At 41.7% G+C, this 17,524-nt stretch overlaps 2 pseudogenes; both read right to left on the reverse strand.

Moving 5' to 3' along the window:
• Nucleotides 526-4,658, reverse strand: Gm8332 (predicted pseudogene 8332; annotated as a pseudogene).
• Nucleotides 10,576-11,184, reverse strand: Gm18618 (predicted gene, 18618; annotated as a pseudogene).
• Nucleotides 11,185-17,524: the final 6,340 nt, after the last annotated feature.

Genomic DNA, 17,524 nt, shown 5'->3' on the forward strand with positions numbered 1-17,524 from the left:
GATTGAGGACAGCTGACTACAAACTAATTGTACCAGAGAAAATGGGCGTACACTTACTGATAATTATTCATTGTTCACACATGGGATCCCTGAGAATGTGGGACTTAGTCCACCAGTTGCACATGTGAATTGGAGATGGTAATTTGAAAATAGCTTAAATTGTTGAAATCTATAGGAAGAGACAAAGGGTACAGCTAAGTGCTAAGTGCCCTTTCTTACCAGTCCTTGTCATTTGTGAAAATTAGAAAGGCCAGTTCTGTATCTGTCTGTGACACCTATATGAATACTATGAAACCTGACAAGGGACTGACATAAGGCAGTGAGTTATAACTTGTGAGTGCCATGCGGTATTGGGGAGGATGTGATCTACAACCCATCCAGAGTAAGAAGATGGTTTGGTAAGAGACCTGCATTCTTCCAAAACATCCTGGTAGCACAGCAGACACTGGTGGTCATAGTACTGCAGGCTTGTGTTGGGGAGTCCCTTCCTGGTTTGCAAGCAGAGATCATCAAACTGCATTGATCTTTTTCTTTTTCAGAAATCATGTAATCATTTATTTTCATTATACACCAGAGATATAATGAACATATTAAAAAGAAAAATGTATATATACCAACATGGTTTTAATGTGTCTCTGTTTCTGGACTCCTCCATTCAGAAAACAGTAACATCATTTTCATTAAGCTGTGGCTCCTTTTCCATTAACCTAAGCTTAGGTTAAGGAAAACTAAGCTTTTACAGTTATGTAATTAACTTTACTCAATACACAATAATTCATTTTCCAAAGCCTCAGTACAGAAGCTAACTTCTTAAAAATGGCTTAACGCAAGGACCTAGTTTAGAAAGTAAACACTACTCTATGTGCTCTTAACAACTACCTGCTTTGAAAATTTCTCTATGCAAGAATCAGAAGAGATTTACTTCTCTTTTTTATTTTCGTTCTTTTTTTGAGTATGCCTTACAAGATTCTATCTAAACATTATCAACTATTATATCTTTAAACACAAGAAAATGATCATCTCCTCTAAGCATTTAATTTCTGCAATGCCTAATACTTAAAACTCAAAATTGTTACCCATCTAACTTTAAAACTGCACTGTAAAATGCAACAACTTATGGGTGGAAACAAGTTAAAGGATCAAGTGAGGGTATACAACAAGGGCCAGAAATGAAAGGTCACAAATGGAATGGAAGTCCCTTAACAGTGCACACTGCTCTGCCCTAAGTTCAATTATACCCATAAGCACAAAGTGTTAACTTGTCACTTAAGATAGATAACTCAACATCTTAGGTTTTCAAAGATATAGAATACTTCAAAACATAAAATATATCAGTTTGCATTAACAAGACACACGTATGCCAAATGAAGTTTTATTTAACAGCTGAATGTCAAGATGCCAATTGTGTTGAGCTATCTTCAGACAACTTGGAAGGTAGCATGCTTAGGTCAGGTTAGATGTCATCAATGTCTTCATCTTCATCTCCAATATCATCAAACACGATTTCATCATCATCCCCAGGACCAAATGTGTCCATTTCATTGATTTTGGCATGTTCTGGAAGTTCTCCATAGGCCTTCAGACTTCTTGCTTCATCTGGATTGTACTTTAAGATTACATCAGCTTTGTTATCTTGATAGTCTCTTAGACCAATCAATATAATGTCTGAGGTATTTATCCAAACCTTTTTTCTCAACTTCCCTCTTATGTGGCACAGCCTCCTTACACCATCAAAACACATTGCTTCCAACCGTCCACATCCCAGCATTTTGGTCACCTGAGCATACTCTTGCCCATATTCTTTAAACACCAACTCTCTTTTCTCTGATTCATTTTCATTTTTACCTCTGCGCCTGTTTTTGCCTCCTTTGCCTTTATTCTTTGGCATGATGGAAAAGGCAACCACAGGAGTCGGGTGAGGGACTCCTGGCAGACAGTGGCTGACAGTAGCTGTGACTCAGTTCCAAGAGCTACTACAGTCTTAGGATGGGTGCCAGGAAGTATTTAACAGTGGTAGATCTGACAGCAACTGATATAAGTATAGAAGGTCCACAAGCCACAATATGTTCCAGAGTCTTGGCTTCTGATAGTTACAAAATAGTACTTCAGCTTCTGGCCTGGTGCTCAGGAAGTTGTAGTCTCCCCAGTAGTGACAAAATACAGCAGGACTCCATTACCTTTGCAGTTAATGCATTGACCTTAAAAAAATTAAATAAGTTTTCTTTGGAAATCTATTTCAGAAATAATTTTTTATCAAATTTCTTCACCCAACATTGAATTGTATAGCTTTTTAAAAATTAGATATTCTCTTTATTTACATTTCAAATGTTATCCCCTTTCCTAGTTTCCCCTCAAAAAACCTCCTATTCTCTACCTTCCTGCTGCTCCCTAAGCAACCCACTCCTGCTTAGTGGCCAATGCATTCCCCTATACTGGAGCATAGAACCTTCACAGGACCAAGGGCCTCTCCTCCAATTGATGACTGACTAGAATATCCTCTACTACACATGCAGCTAGAGCCACGAGTCCTTCCATGTGTTTTCTTTAATTTGTAATTTAGTCCCAGGGAGCTCTGGGGTTACTGGTTAGTTCATATTTCTGTTCCTCCTAGGTGGCTGACTTGTATAGCTTAATAAAAAAATTGAAACTATCATTCTGAGGAACGTGGTTCTATATAAAAAAAGCAGTCTGAGACTTCATAGAACACTTAGTAGATTCAGATAACATTTTAATACATTTTAAAACACTTTTAGAGTACCCAAAATTACAAGTTCATTGGTGTTCGGGCCTCTAGTATATCACAAGAACACTCAAAATATGTTCCACTGCACTTTAAATGGACATTCTTGGAGCATAATAAAAACAATTTCAGGACTAGAAAGATTGCTCAGTGCTTGAAAGCACTGACTATTCTTTCAGAGGTCGTGCATTCTCTTCCCAAAAACCAAAGAGTGGTTCACAACCATCTGTAATGGGTATCAACACCCTCTTTTGATCTTGTGTCTAAGACAGGTACAGTATGGTCATAGATATGAATTACTCTTAAAATTTTTTTTCAGTAGAGAAGAATGAAAAAAATTGAAAATAGTCACAGGTGTTACTTAGATCGACTTTGGAATACAAAATAACACATGAAAGCAGTTGACACAGGCACATATGACAACTAAATGAAGTCCTGGTGCATCCAGTGAAAACAGAAAAGCAAAGGCCAACCAGAAAGTTAATCTCCATCTCCTTAAGATGTGACAAAGGCTTAGTAACAAGCCAACCAGCCAGAATAGTACAAAACAAATTAACAACAACAACAATATCCCCAGAAACACTATTGAGTTCATTTTCTGTTGGCCATCTCCTTCTGGGTATGGGGCTTTCCCTTAAGAGTGGTTCTCTACATAGTGAGACCCCCTTGTAGAAAACCAACATTTTCTTTGGGAGCAGTTACTAGAGATAGTGTCTGGAACCAAACCAGGTCCTCTGCAAGAACTGCCAATGCTCTGAACAACTGAGCTATTTCTCCAGTTCCTATTTGCTAGTTTTTAACAAATGACATTCAAAAGCATACAAGGCTGGTGAGATGGCTCAGTGGGTAAGAGCACCCGACTGCTCTTCCGAAGGTCTGAAGTTCAAATCCCAGCAACCACATGGTGGCTCACAACCACCCGTAATGAGATCTGATGCCCTCTTCAGGTTCGTCTGAAGACAGCTACAGTGTACTTACATATAATTAATTAAAAAAAAAACCAAAAACAAAACAAAAAAAAAATCAAAAGCATACAAATGAAAGCTAACTGAAGCTTTGTGTTCTCCAAGCCCAGCCTTTTTGAGACTTTACTTTTGGCCATTGCTATGGTGAGCACAAGATAGACACTGCAGCCCTGGTATTTTCCTGTGTGCAACCATTTCAAATTCTACCTTCCCCCTTATAGTCCTATTAACCTATATCACAGTGCCTGAAGAAGACTCCAATATTAGCTACCTCTAACACTTAGCGTAACTCACTCTTTCTTTTCTGAACCAACACTAGGACCACACTAGTAAACATCATCTGTTGGTTCCAGTTTCATTTCTGTGGCTGCTGCTAAAATACTCCAGCAAAACAAAATTTCCAGGAGGGGGGGCTTATCTGGTTTACAAATCCAGGTTACAACCTACCAAGGGATGTCAAGCAGATAGTGAAATCCAAAAACAAGAGGGACATGCTTTCTTGCAGAGAAGGAAGAAAGGAAGGAAGGAAGGAAGGAAGGAAGGAAGGAAGGAAGGAAGGAAGGAGGTAAGCTGGTAGGGAAGGCAACTCATGAAAGACCCCAGTTTCTGAGCAGTGTAATTAACAATGAAGCCCAATAAGAGGTTTTAGACATGGTTGTGGCCAGGTTACCTCTGCTCCCTAGCTTAATCAATCCTCAAAGAAAAATGGAAAATATATGTTCTCCCAGAACTTTCCATAACCAGAACCCAAATCCATGACCTACCTGGTGAGTACCATCTTCTTTGAAGGAAGACTAAGAGCCGATAGAATGATGATTCTTTCTTTCTGGGATAGGGTTTTTCTGTGTACGCGAGGCTGTCCTGGAACTCTTTCTACAGAACAGATTGGCCTAGGTGGGATGTCCTCTTCCTTTGTCTTCCAAGATGAAGGCAGCAAGATGAGACTACTGTGTCTCAGCCTGGGCAGAGCTTGAGTATATATACATTTCCCCAAAGACCCGCCTCTACAGTGATGCAACTCTAATCCAACAAGGCCACACCTCCCAATAGTACCACACCTTGATCCAAGCATAATTCAATCACCACACCAAACAAGCAAAGAAACAAAAGGACACTTCTTAACTGGGCTTGGTAGCCCATGCCTTTAATCCCAGCACTTGGGAGTCAGAGGCAGGTGGATTTCTGAGTTCGAGGCCAGCCTGGAAAATTCTTACTCACTACTGGTTTTCTATGGTAATGAGAAACAAAACAGGCTACTGAGGACAAATTTAAAATAATGAATGTGGGAAATCAGAAACACATAGACCAAAACCTGGGATGTAGGGTTGAAATAAAGGGGTGATGCTGGAGGGTTGGCCCAGTGGTTGTTAGCACTGAGTGCCCTTGGAAGGTCCTGAGTTCAAATCCCCAAAACCACATGGATGCTCACAGCCATCCAAAAATACCTCTGATTATTCCTTGTGGCGAATCTGAAGACTGTTACAGTGTAATTAGTTGTAGCAATAACCAAATCTGATCAGAGCGAGCAGAGGTCCTGAATTAAAATCCCAGCAACCACATGATGGCTCAAAATGATCAGTACAACTACAGTGTACTCATATACATAAAATAAATGAATTAATTAATCTCTAAAAAAAAGGAGCCGGGTCTGATTGTACTCGTCTTTAATCCCAGCACTCAGGAGGCAGAGGCAGGCAGATTTATGAGTTCGAGGCCAGCCTGGTCTACAAAGTGAGTTCTAGGACAAACAGGGCTATACAGAGAAACCCTGTCACAGAAAACCAAAAACAAAAAAAAAAAAACAACAACAAAAAAAAAAAAAAAAAAAAAAACGGTGCTTGGTGTGAGATGACTATGTTTTCTTACAGTCAAGGCTCATTTTCCACAAAGGAATATCATATGGGATGCTTGTATCATGACGATCCCTTATTGTCCTCATAGGACTATGGTTATATAGAGATCAGCAATTTTACTTACAACACAATTAACAGAGTAGATCTGTAAAGCTGATTTGCTGTCACAGTGGGGAAAGGTTCTTGCTGCCATGCTTGACTACTGGAATATTCTCAGATAGATGGTGAAAACAGAATCTCTCAGGTTGTTCTCTGACCTTCACACAGGTGTGAGGTACTTTGACAAACACACACAAAAAAAAACACCCACACACTCATACACTATAAGTAACAAATCCTATTTTATAATTTTATATATATATATATATATATATATATATATATATATATATAAAGGCGTTTTGTGTGTATGTCCATTTGTAACCACATGCATGCTTGGTGACCAAGAGGCTAAAAGAGGGCACTCGACCCCCTCGGTACTGGAGTAGCACATGCTTGTCTGCTATCATGTCGGTGGTGGGAATTATTGCTCTTAACCGGTCTCTTAGACCGCCCAAAATATTATTTTTAAATGACTTACTGCAAGCAATGCTTTCCTTTAATTATGTGGGATGTGGGTTTGGCACCCTTGTGCTAGATTTTCATGAGTGCCCTAGTTCATCTGCCTCTAGAACTTAGCAAGTCACCTGAGTTTCAGCCCCTCCTCCCCAGCAACTTACAAAACATAGAAAGAACAAACCAAACTTTCAGAAGACCTAACTTCTCTCTGTCTCAGTTTTAAACCCTAGAAACTCAAAGTTGTAAGGAAGTTGCAGTGAGCTGACACGGCTGAGGAGGAGGTTGCTCACTCCGTGCAGTATTCACTGCACAGGCAAGAAGACTTGAATTCAATGAAATTCATTTCTGTAAAACTGGTGGATGTATTATAAACAAACCCCAACAGCATAGCTTCAGTGAGCTTTTATCAGTTCAGTAGCATTGGTTCTTGGAAAAGCAGGTTTGACCAACACAGGACACCCAGAACAACAAACACCACATGTGCTAGAGGAAGTTGTAGGTGTTGGCTAGTGGGGCCACAAAGATCCACAAAAATTCTCTGCCTGCAAAGATGCTGCCTACAAAGATGCAGCCAACAGCAACTTTTGTGTTCTGAATATGCTTGGCCCAGGGTGTTATAGTATTCGGAATTCTGGCCTTGTTAGAGTAGATGTGTCACCTTGGTCATGGACTTTTTAAGACCCTCATTCTAGCTGCCTGGAAGTCAGTATTCTGCTAGCAGCTTTCAGATGAAGATATAAAACTGTCAGCTCCTCCTGCACTTTGCTGCCTGGATGCTACTATGTTCCTGCCTTAAAATAATGCACTGAACCTCTGAATATTGAAGCCAGTCCCAATGAAGTGTTATCCTTATAGAAGTTGCCTTGATTATGGTGTTTGCTCATGGCAGTCAAACCCCAGCCAAGTCAGAAGTTGGTACCAGGGAATGGGGTACAGCTGTGAAAGGTCTGAAAATGCTTCTCTTTGGGAGAATGTAGATTTGAGGACTTTGGATTTGGAAAGCAGTAGAATGCTTCAAGTGGGGCTTACTGGGCTATCCTAGTAGGAATATAGAAGACTCTGTTACTGAGATTGATCTGAAATGTGCAGTCCTGGCCTAAGAGATTTCAGTGGAGGAGAACTTTAGTATGTGGCTTAGAGACTGTTTTTTTTTTTTTTTTTGTAGCATTTTGGTGAACAGTAATGCTACTCTTTATCCTAGTTTGAAAAGCCAGAATGATACTGAGACTCAGAAACTCAGATTAATTGCATTGACAAAGTAGGTCTCAGAAATGCTCTTCATAGACTTTTTTCTCTGCTTACATCTCATGAAGAACATTTGAAATATGCATAACTAGCTTAGAAAGGAAAAGTATAAAATATATAGTATTAAACGGGGGTGAGGGAGCCACCAGGAAGTGAAACTGAGCTGAATATTTAGTTCAAGGATATTAAATTGAATTAAGGGTGTTGTGACCTTGTGGCAAGATGTGACACAATGAAATTTAGATCCAGTATGGTGGTGCATTGCTTTAATCCCAGGAGATAAAGCCAAGCAGATCTCTGAGGTCAAGGTCAGCCAGAGATAGAGCAAGTTTTAGGTGAAGAAAAGCTTAAATCCAGGCATGTTTGTACACACCTTTAATCCCAGGAGACAAGCATCCAGATCTCTGAGTCAAGGTCAGTCTGCAGTCTAAGATCCAGGACAGTCAAGCTTAGGCAGTGAAGGAGTTGGAAAAGAGGAAGCTGGTGATGTTGTAAGAGATCAAAGGGACCATGTTCTAGCCCCTGCAAGCAGCAGAACTTGTCAGCTTTGGCCATGTGACTCTGGCTCTATAGCCAAGAATAGGAGACTTGAGACAATTGGTGGTAGAGTTAGGAAATTAGTGGTGATTATGAAGTCCAGCATTGCTAAGGTGAAATCTTCGGGGAAATGTTTTCTGAGAACACAAGGAACCTGTGTTCCAAAGATAGGTAAGCTTGTGTGTACCCGTTGCTGCAGCTGGACTTTGTAATGTGTTAGAGTAACCCAGGTGGTACTGGTTTTGAGAGAAAAAAAAAAGCTCATAAAAGGACTGTCCTCTGGGAGCTTGACTTAAGGGACCCCACTCTCTGGTCTGACGAATTTCAAGCAGTGAGTGACATCCCCAAGATGTCTGAGGGGAAGCACTTAGTCAATTTCAATCTATTGTGAAAAAAGCAGGAAAGTGAAAGTGGGTGGGTGGGGATCAGCAGCTATTCTGCTAAAGTGCCTGGGGCTAAGTACCAGAAAGCAGTGAGGATGTGGCAGAATACAGACACACCTTGGCTTTATACAAGCTATTAGCTGAGAAATTAATCACAGATTTTCTGAAAGACACTAGAGAAATAGGGTGTAGCTAAGTGCCCCTTCTTCCTTTTCTTTCTTTTTTATTGGATATTTTCTTTATTTACATTTATTTTCTTTTTTTCTGTCTTTCTTTTTCTTTTTCTTTTTCTTTTTCTTTTTCTTTCTTTCTTTCTTTCTTTTTTTTTTTTTTGGGTTTTCGAGACAGGGTTTCTCTGTGTAGCCTTAGCTGTCCTGGAACTCACTTTGTAGACCAGGCTGCCCTGGAACTCAGAAATCTGCCTCTGCCTCCCAAGTGCCTTTATTTACATTTCAACTCTTATCCCCATTCTGTTTTGGGGGGGGAGGTCTCCTCCAAAAAAAACTGCCCTCCCCCATTTACTCCCCCCCAACTCACTCACTCCTGCTTCCTGACCCTGGCATTCCCCCACATAGGGTATACAACCTTCATAGGACAAAGTGCCTCTCCTCCCATTGATATCTGTCTAGGCCACCCTTTGCTGCATATGCTGCTGGAGCCAGGATCCCACTATGTGTGCTCTTTGGTTGGTGGTTTAATCCCTGGGAGCTCTGGGAACACTGGCTTGTTCATACTTGTTCCTCCTATGGGACTGCAAACCCCTTCAGCTCCTTGGGTCCTTTTTCTAGCTCCTTCATTGTGGATCCTATTCTCAGTCCAATGGATGGCTGTGAGCATCCACCTCTGTATTTGTAAGGCACTGGCAGATCCTCTCAGGAGAGAGCTTGTAATGTAGAAAATTTAAGATTGACCTCCCTAGACCAAGTTGTAGCCAAGAAAGGAAAATAGTTGGGCCATGAAGCAGCCTGTTCTGAGAACTGGCTGACCACAGAACAGATAATTACACAAGCTGGTTCAGTAACCTTGTTCCAGGACCTGGCCGACCACAAAAATTGGATTAAAAACTTGAGAACAATCTTAAGAATCAGGGAGTTTCCCCCTTGTGATTTTTAGTTCCACCTTGTGATTTTTCACTGGTATTTTCAAATAGCGCACTCCCTACCCGCTTGGGCTATGGTTTTTCCTTTAAATACCCACTATCCCAGCTACTCGGGGTCAAACTCCTGTACCCCTGGGTTGAATACAAGTTGGTCCCAGTGTGCTGGTTCCTGTCAATAAGCCTCATGTGATTGCAACAAGAACGGTATCCAGTGAGTTTCTGGGTGATCATGTCATACTAAGACTTGAGTGAGGGCTTCCCCTCATTGGGGGTCCTTCAAGCTATATGAGGTTCCTGTCAACAAGAACTTGTTGGCATCCACAACAGTGTTTGGGATTGGTGATGTAAATGGGGTGGATCCCCCAGTGAATCAGTCCCTAGATAGTCATTTCTTCAGTCTCTACTTAACTCTGTAACTCCTTCCATCGGTGTTTTGTTCCCCACTTCTAAGATGGATAGAAGTATCCACACTTTGGTCTTCCTTCGTCTTGAGTTTCATGTGCTTTGTGAATTGTGTCTTGGGTATTCGGAGCTTCTGGGCTTCTGGACTAATATCCACTTATCATTGAGTGCATATCATGTGTGTTATTTTGTGATGGATTTACCTCACTCAGGATGATATTCTCCAGATTCATCCATTTCCCTATGAATTTCATAAATTCATTGTTTTTAATAGCTGAGTAGTATTCCATTGTGTAAATGTACCACATTTTCTGTATCCATTCCTCTGTTGAGGTACATATGACTTCATTCCAGCTTCTGGCTATTATAAATAAGGTTGTCATGAGCATATTGGAGCATGTGTCCTTATTACATGTTGGAGCTATGTCTAGCTATATGCCCAGGAGTGTTATTTTCTTACCCTTCCTTGTGACTTGTGAAAATTAGAAAGGCCAGGTTTGTATCTGTCTGTGACACCTGTAGAACTACCAAACCTGAAATAGACCTACAAAGGGCTGTGAAGTACAAAAGCCTCATTTAAAAAAAAGATTTATTTATTTTTATTTCTAATTGTACACTGCAGTTGTTTTCAGATACTCATGAGAACAGTGCATAGGATCCCATTATAGATGGTTGTGAGCCACCCTGTGTTTGCTGGGAATTGAACTCAAGAACTCTGGAAGATTCATTATTGCTCAACACTGAGCCATCTATCCAGCCCTAAAAGACTCATTCACAAGGTACAGATATATAAAAACACACTAACAAATTTCTCAATCTTACATGATTCTTCCAAATTCTCTTTCTCAGTGGCTTTACTACTGCCCCTTCTGCCACACAGTAGGATGAAGGGCATCAAGAGGGGCAGACGGTAAACAGCAGAAAGGCTCTGGGGAAGGAACCTCACTGCCATGCAGACATTTCTCCAAGAACTGCTTGAGAGGTATGAAGGACCCTGAGCTCGTGATGGCTTCAATTCTGGGCAAGTAGTCCTCGGGGATGAGAAGCATGATTTTCCAGAACTGGACCAGGTACTGCTTCATGAGGTCATTCCCAAACAACTCCAAGAAGTCAAACAGGAGAGTGGACGTCACATCTGAGAGAGGCTCCATGTTTAAGATCTGTGCCAGCCACCACTTAAGCCATGAGCATGAGCCTCCTGCTGGTATCTATAGGGCCACTGGAGCTGGCTGGTGGCAGCATAGAAAGAGATCATCCCAAATATGGGTTTTAGAAAGTTGTACTTTTGTTCAACCTTGGAATCCATCACTTGGTAGCCAAGCATCCCTTGAGAATCCTACAAAGTCATCCCTTCCTTGAAAGATGGGTAGAAAGAACAGAGTATGGACACTTGTGGAGAAGAGCACCTCCAACATGTGCACCTGCACACACAAGCACACACAAATACACATCACATGTGTACACATGCATATGCACAGAAGAATTCACATGGCTTTTGCTGTAACTGAGAGGTGTGAACTGTTTTTATAAAGGAATTTTCTTCTCAGGACCGAGGATGCCAGCAAAGTCGCCAGGTGCTATACTTTCTTCCTTCCTTCCTTTCTTTCTTTCTTTCTTTCTTTCTTTCTTTCTTTCTTTCTTTCTTTCTTTCTTTCTTTCTTTCTTTCTTGGGGGCATGGTTTGTCAGCTTGATTATTATGGTACTCCAACCTCCCAGGTCAGAAATTCTAGACTACTCACATTGATTCGCTTCCTTTCAGATATCCAAACACATTTCTTTAGCACTCTGTTAGGTCCAGGATAGCTTGACAACATTATGGGGCAGGTGAGGCATCTGACATGACTAGGTCCCTAGAAGTTGTCCAGATCCAAGAGGTTGCAACCTTCCTCTGAGGTCCCTGCTTCTGCTCTTTGGCCCTAACATATCAGTTCAACAGGAGTAGAAACTGCAAATGGATGTCATACCACATTCTAGGGATCTGGGTGGTGACCAGCTTGGGTCTGAGCTTTGGGTAGTTTCTACTGGGACCTTCTGTCCTGGGTGTGTGTTGACACACACCTCCTGGCTGCAGTTGGTGTTACATGCTGCTGTTCTCCTAGAAGGGCCCTGCTCATCTCTGGGTGCTGTTGGCCACTACACTGGTTTTGTTACTTTCTTTTATCTCATGCTTCTTCTTCCTTCCTTAGACCTGGAACATGGTAGACAGTTTCTTCATCACCTCCTCTACAGGTAGTTTGTCTAGAGATTTAAAGGGGAACCCTGTCTTTGATTCTTCTTACAGGTGTCTCATTGCTGGTATAGAGATGCAAAAAAATCTTACATGAAATTCTAAATAAGCAATCACCAGCTTCATGTCCTCCTGCTGCAGAAACACAGCTGGGCCTTGGAAAGATTTGGAAATGTTCCCTTCCTGGCATTGGTTGCTTAGCTGCATTTTCTAATGAGCTTCTCTGGTCATACCCCTCCTGGTTTACAGCTCTCTAATGGATTCCTCTCATGCTCTTATTAAAATCTAAACCCTTCGAACTCTATGTGGTGTAGCCTAGCTTGGCACCTGCACCTTCTTGCACACAAGTGTCTTTGCCTCAGTTACTCCAGGTTCCTTTCTGTTTCCTCACCATGCTAAGCTTTAACCTGGGGTCTTTACATTGCAATTTCAGCAACCTAGATTATTCTTAGCTCCTTCTCTACCACCATGGCTGACTTTCTTACTTGTCAGGTTGGGATTTCTTTTCTGACAATGCTGTCCAAAGAAGGAATCAGTGATTCTGCTGTTTCTCTTTGTCTCACTTCTGCTTCTATCCTTCCTAGGGTTCAGTACAGGACACAACTATCCTGACATTTCTTCATTTATCACTTTCCTTCCCCACTTTAGCCAATTGATGCTCTCCATCCTCAAGGACAGAGACTTGGTCTCTTGTTAACATCCTACCTTCATATGGAATACTGATTATACGTCAGTCACAGTGTTGGTTTTAATAGGTTTGGACCCCATAGACTCATGTGTTTGAATGCTGGGCCCATAGGGAGAAAGCATTATTAGGAGGTAGGTGTGGCCTTATTAGAGTAGGTGTGGCCTTATTAGAGTATGTGTGCGCTCTGTGGAGGAAGTATGTCACAGTGGAAGTGGGCTTTGAGGTCTTATATATACACACTAAAGTTATTCCCAATGTGGAAGATACTCTCCTGGCTGCCTTCAGATAAAAATATACAACTCTCAGCTACTTCTCCAGCAGCATATCTGCCTGCATGCTGCCATGCTTCCTGCCATAATAAAAATGATAATGGACTAAACCTCTGAAACTGTAAGCCAGCCCCATTTAAATGTTTGCCTTTGTAAGATTTCTCTAGTTATGATGTACCTTCAAAACAATAAAACTCTATCAAGACAGGCACTGTGAATCCAAAACCTTGCTGTCCTGCATTTTATAGTATAGCAGCATACAGATAACACCAATTGAAGAGATAATTTAAGTTATTTCAAGTCCTAATTGTTTGTCTGATAATGTGCTATAAGGAGCTAGATTGAGTATCAGAGAATGTAGGGGTAACAGGGTAGTTATATACAGGGATAGTGTCTTAGTTTAGTTTCCATTGCTGTGATAAAACACCATGAGCAGAAACAATCTGTGGAGGAAAGTGTTCATTAACCATTCAGTTGGGAGCTCAAGCCAGAAACCTGGAGGCAGGAGCCAATACAGAGGCCATGGAAGCATGCTGCTTACTGGTGTGCTCCTCATGGCTTGCTTTGTCTGCTGACTCAAGCACCGATACAGATACACAGACAGACACACAGATATTGATACATACAAACATTCACACATGCTCACATAGACATAACAAAAAGAGAACTACGCAGCCACACACACAGAGATGTACACAGACGAGCAGGCACACACACCCAGCTACACACAGATTAGACACAAAGACACAAACAGATTTATATATACAGAGACACAGACAAACATGGTCACATGCACACACAGGCTAAAATATATCTTAACAACAACAACAATAACAACAACAAAAAAGCCTTCCCCTTACAATGGGAAGGCCTGTCCACATCACTCCCTGCCTGCCACTTTGCTAGTTGAGCCACCCTGGCCTGAGCTCTCACCTTCTCAGTGCCTCGAGTGCCTCAGTGTCCTCATTTATACCTGAGAGGATGACACTTGATACCTCATCTTACTGCTCCATGTGGATTAGTAACAAGGTGAGTGTGCTCTGTGGTGGGATTAAAGGTGTGTGCCACCAGACCCCACGTGTGGGGAGGAACTCTAAAGGTTACTTATTGCTAATCATATTACCTAGTGATGAGGTTTTAGGTTCTTGGTAGGCTCAGACCTCATGTAAGGGGTGTGGCTTCATGAGAGGTAACTCAGGTAAAAGGCAAGGCAAGGACACAGAACAGGGCAGGTGACTCATTAGCAGAAGCTTTAATAATGAAAGGTAGTTTTCATTGGCAGACATATTTTACACATAACAGGCCTTTTAACATACCCAGAGGGAGGCAGCTCATCTGCATGTTTAAGGCTCTGACACCTTATGGAAAACTCCAACTCCAATCTATGTAGACACAGTTGGGCTCTTATATCAGAGATTTTATGGATTTCAATCCCTACCACTTTTATTATGGAGGATATTTGGAAATGGGGTTCCCTCCCTGTCCCTTTGATATATGCAGAACTAGTGTCAAGGGTAGAGCAGAGTGCATGCAGTCCATTAGGAGCTGCTATGGAGAATGCTACAGCAGGAGGGTGGGGTTCGGAGGAGCGCAGATTGGGAGGCAGTGTGGGATTCATGGGAGCACAATGGCTATTGAGTTGGAGGCCCAAGGTATATTCATCTAGAGAAACTGTGATGTTCATGATTCTACCAGGTCTCATGGGGTACAGTTGATCCATTTATTGATTAATTCAGTTAGTAAAGTTTTTGGATGACCTATGGTGTGTTTGACTACAGTCTGGATGTGACATCCTGGGGACCATATTTGGCCTGGCCCATTACTTTGCATGTTCTTTTTGATTGTTTGGGGTTTGAATAGAGTTGACAATAGTTGCCTCAGAGGTAGGGTAGCACACAAAGCTGCAAGTAGTTTCTCTAGGTGTGCATCTTTTGGTATGGTAGAAATTAGCAAGTTGAAATAGAGTGAGTAGAAGGTAGGGAGGAAGGGCCAAAAGTCTTTTGGATATCTGGAAGGCTGATCTGTTAAGACACTTCATGAGTGAGCTGAGATCTTTGGATAGCTGAGAGCACAGAAGCAAATAGTTGGATTTAAGTTTCCACATTATGAATCAACTCAGGGAGCCTGAAGGTGGTGGTGAGTTTGGGGCCAACCTTGTCTACCTAGTGAGATCCAGGCCAGCTAGGGCTACATAGACTCTGTCTCAAATTAGTCAACCAACCAGACGATTAACCAACCAACCAGCCACCCAACACAGGCACCTACCAGGGGGAGAGAATTACTCTGATAGTTGAGTCATTGTGTTTACCTCTGATTTGGTCTTGAGGTCTTAGAGGAATGACTGTATCTTATGGTTCCATGCTGCCATGACCACGGCAACTTTTATAAAGGAAAATATTTAACTGGGACTGGCTTACAGTTCAGAGGTCCAGTCCATTTTCATCATAAAAGGAACATGGCAGCATGGAGGCAAACATGGTTATGGAGAGAGGGCTGAGAGTTGTACATTCAGATTGGGAGGTAGCAGGAAGAGAGAGACACTGGGCCTAGCTTAAGCATTTGAAATCCGGAGTCTACCCCCAAAGACATACTTCCTTCAACAAGGCTACATCTCCAAGGTCTTTCTCAAGTGGCACTACTATCTACGGACCACTTATTCAAATATATAAGCCAATAAAACCATTCATATTAAATCCATGACAGGCTGTATCATAATAGCTCTTTTTCTCATTGTTATATTGTGTGATATCAACTAGATGAGGAGGAATTTATTTTACTCATAGTTTCACATCAGGGTGATTTGTCATCCTATGCTCTTGGACAGAGAGAGCATGATGAACAGAGGAGCATGTGGCAGAGGCTGCTCCTCTCTTGGTGGACAGGAAGTGAGAATGAGAGATTGGCCAGGACCAGTCCAACCTTCAAAGTCTTGCTTTTTCCAACTATGTTCCATCTCTTGACATTTTTTAGAACCTCCCAAAACATTGCCAGCAGCTGGGGCCCAGGTGTTTGACACATGAGCCTGTAAGAGAGCATTCCTCATAAAATCATAGGAGTGGTCATAAAATCTACCTTTGTCCTGATAGGCATCCAAGAGATTTGGAGATGGATTTAACCATTAACCTATGCTTTTGATTAAGCTCTAACAATCTAGCTTCCACGTGCTTCTCCCTCTAGCAGCATTTATCAATAATCAACTGAATACTAAAGTGGAGTGGATGCCTATACTATTCTTAAGTCTGAGTACATTTGGGATGTAGGTAAAGAAGAACATTTGCTAACTTGAGCTTTTAAGTAAAATCACCCAGTATTTTATTCACAGATGGAATCTTACAGCTGACTTGGTTTTTCAGTGTACATAGGGTGAGGTCTAACAATCTGCTTTTAGAAATAGCACAAAGACTGATTACTGTTCAGATGTTCTTCTGACCTTACTTTACATATGCTGGGCTAGGAAAACAGGGCTACTCTGGTGATTTGAATGAGAGGGCCTCCCTACCCCATGTAGGCTCATCAATTTGAATGTTTGGTTTTCAGTTGGTAGATTGTTTAGGAAGGATTAGGAAGTATGGCCTTGTTGGAAGAAGTGTGTCATTGAGGGTGAGCTTTGGGACTTTCTTTCTTTCTTTCTTTCTTTCTTTCTTTTTTCTTTCTTTCTTTCTTTCTGTGATGGTTTGTATTTCCTTGGACCAGGGAGTGGCACCATTTGGAGGTGTGGTCTTGTTGGAATAGGTGTGACCTGGTTGGAGTATATGTGTCACTGTGGGTGTGGGCTTAAGACCCTCAACCCAGTTGCCTGGAAGTCAGTCTTCCACTAGCAGCCTTTGGATGAAGATGTAGAACTCTCAGCTCTGCCTGGGCCATGCCTGTCTGGATGCTTCCATGCTTCTGCCTTGATGATAATGGACTGAACCTCTGCACCTGTAAGCCAGCCCCAATTAAATGTTGTTTTTATTAGACTTGCCTTGGTCATGGTGTCTATTCACAGCAGTAAAACCCTGACTAAGACAGAAGTTGGTACCAGGGACTGGGGTATTGCTGTGATAGGCCTGACCATGCTTTTATTTGAAAGAATGTGGAATTTGGGACTTTGGATTTGGAAAGCAGTGGAATGCTTTAAATGGGGCTTAATGGGTCATCCTAGTAGGAATATGGAAGACTTTGTTGCTGGGAGTGATTTGAACTGTGTTGACCTGGCCCAAGAGATTTCAAAGGATAATTTCAGAATGTGGCAAAGAGACTGGTTTTGTGGTATTTTGGTGAAGAACGTGGCTACTTTTTGCCCTTGTCTGAGCAATTTGCCTGAGGCTAAGGTGAAGAGACTTGGATTAGTTCCATTGACAAAAGAAGTTTCAAAAAGCCCAGCAGAGATTTTGTTCTCTGGTTAAGTCTTATGAAGAGAAGTTTGAACAAGCATAGCAAGCTTAGAAAGGAAAAATATAAAATATATGGTTTGAGTATTAAAGGAGTACCAGGAAGTGAAATGGAGCAAAATCTTGTGTTCTAGGAGATAAAAGATTAAGGGAGTGGGACCTTGGGGCAAGATTCTACCCAGCT

Source organism: Mus musculus, chromosome 12, assembly GCF_000001635.26.
Source record: "Mus musculus strain C57BL/6J chromosome 12, GRCm38.p6 C57BL/6J".
NCBI lineage: Eukaryota > Metazoa > Chordata > Mammalia > Rodentia > Muridae > Mus > Mus musculus.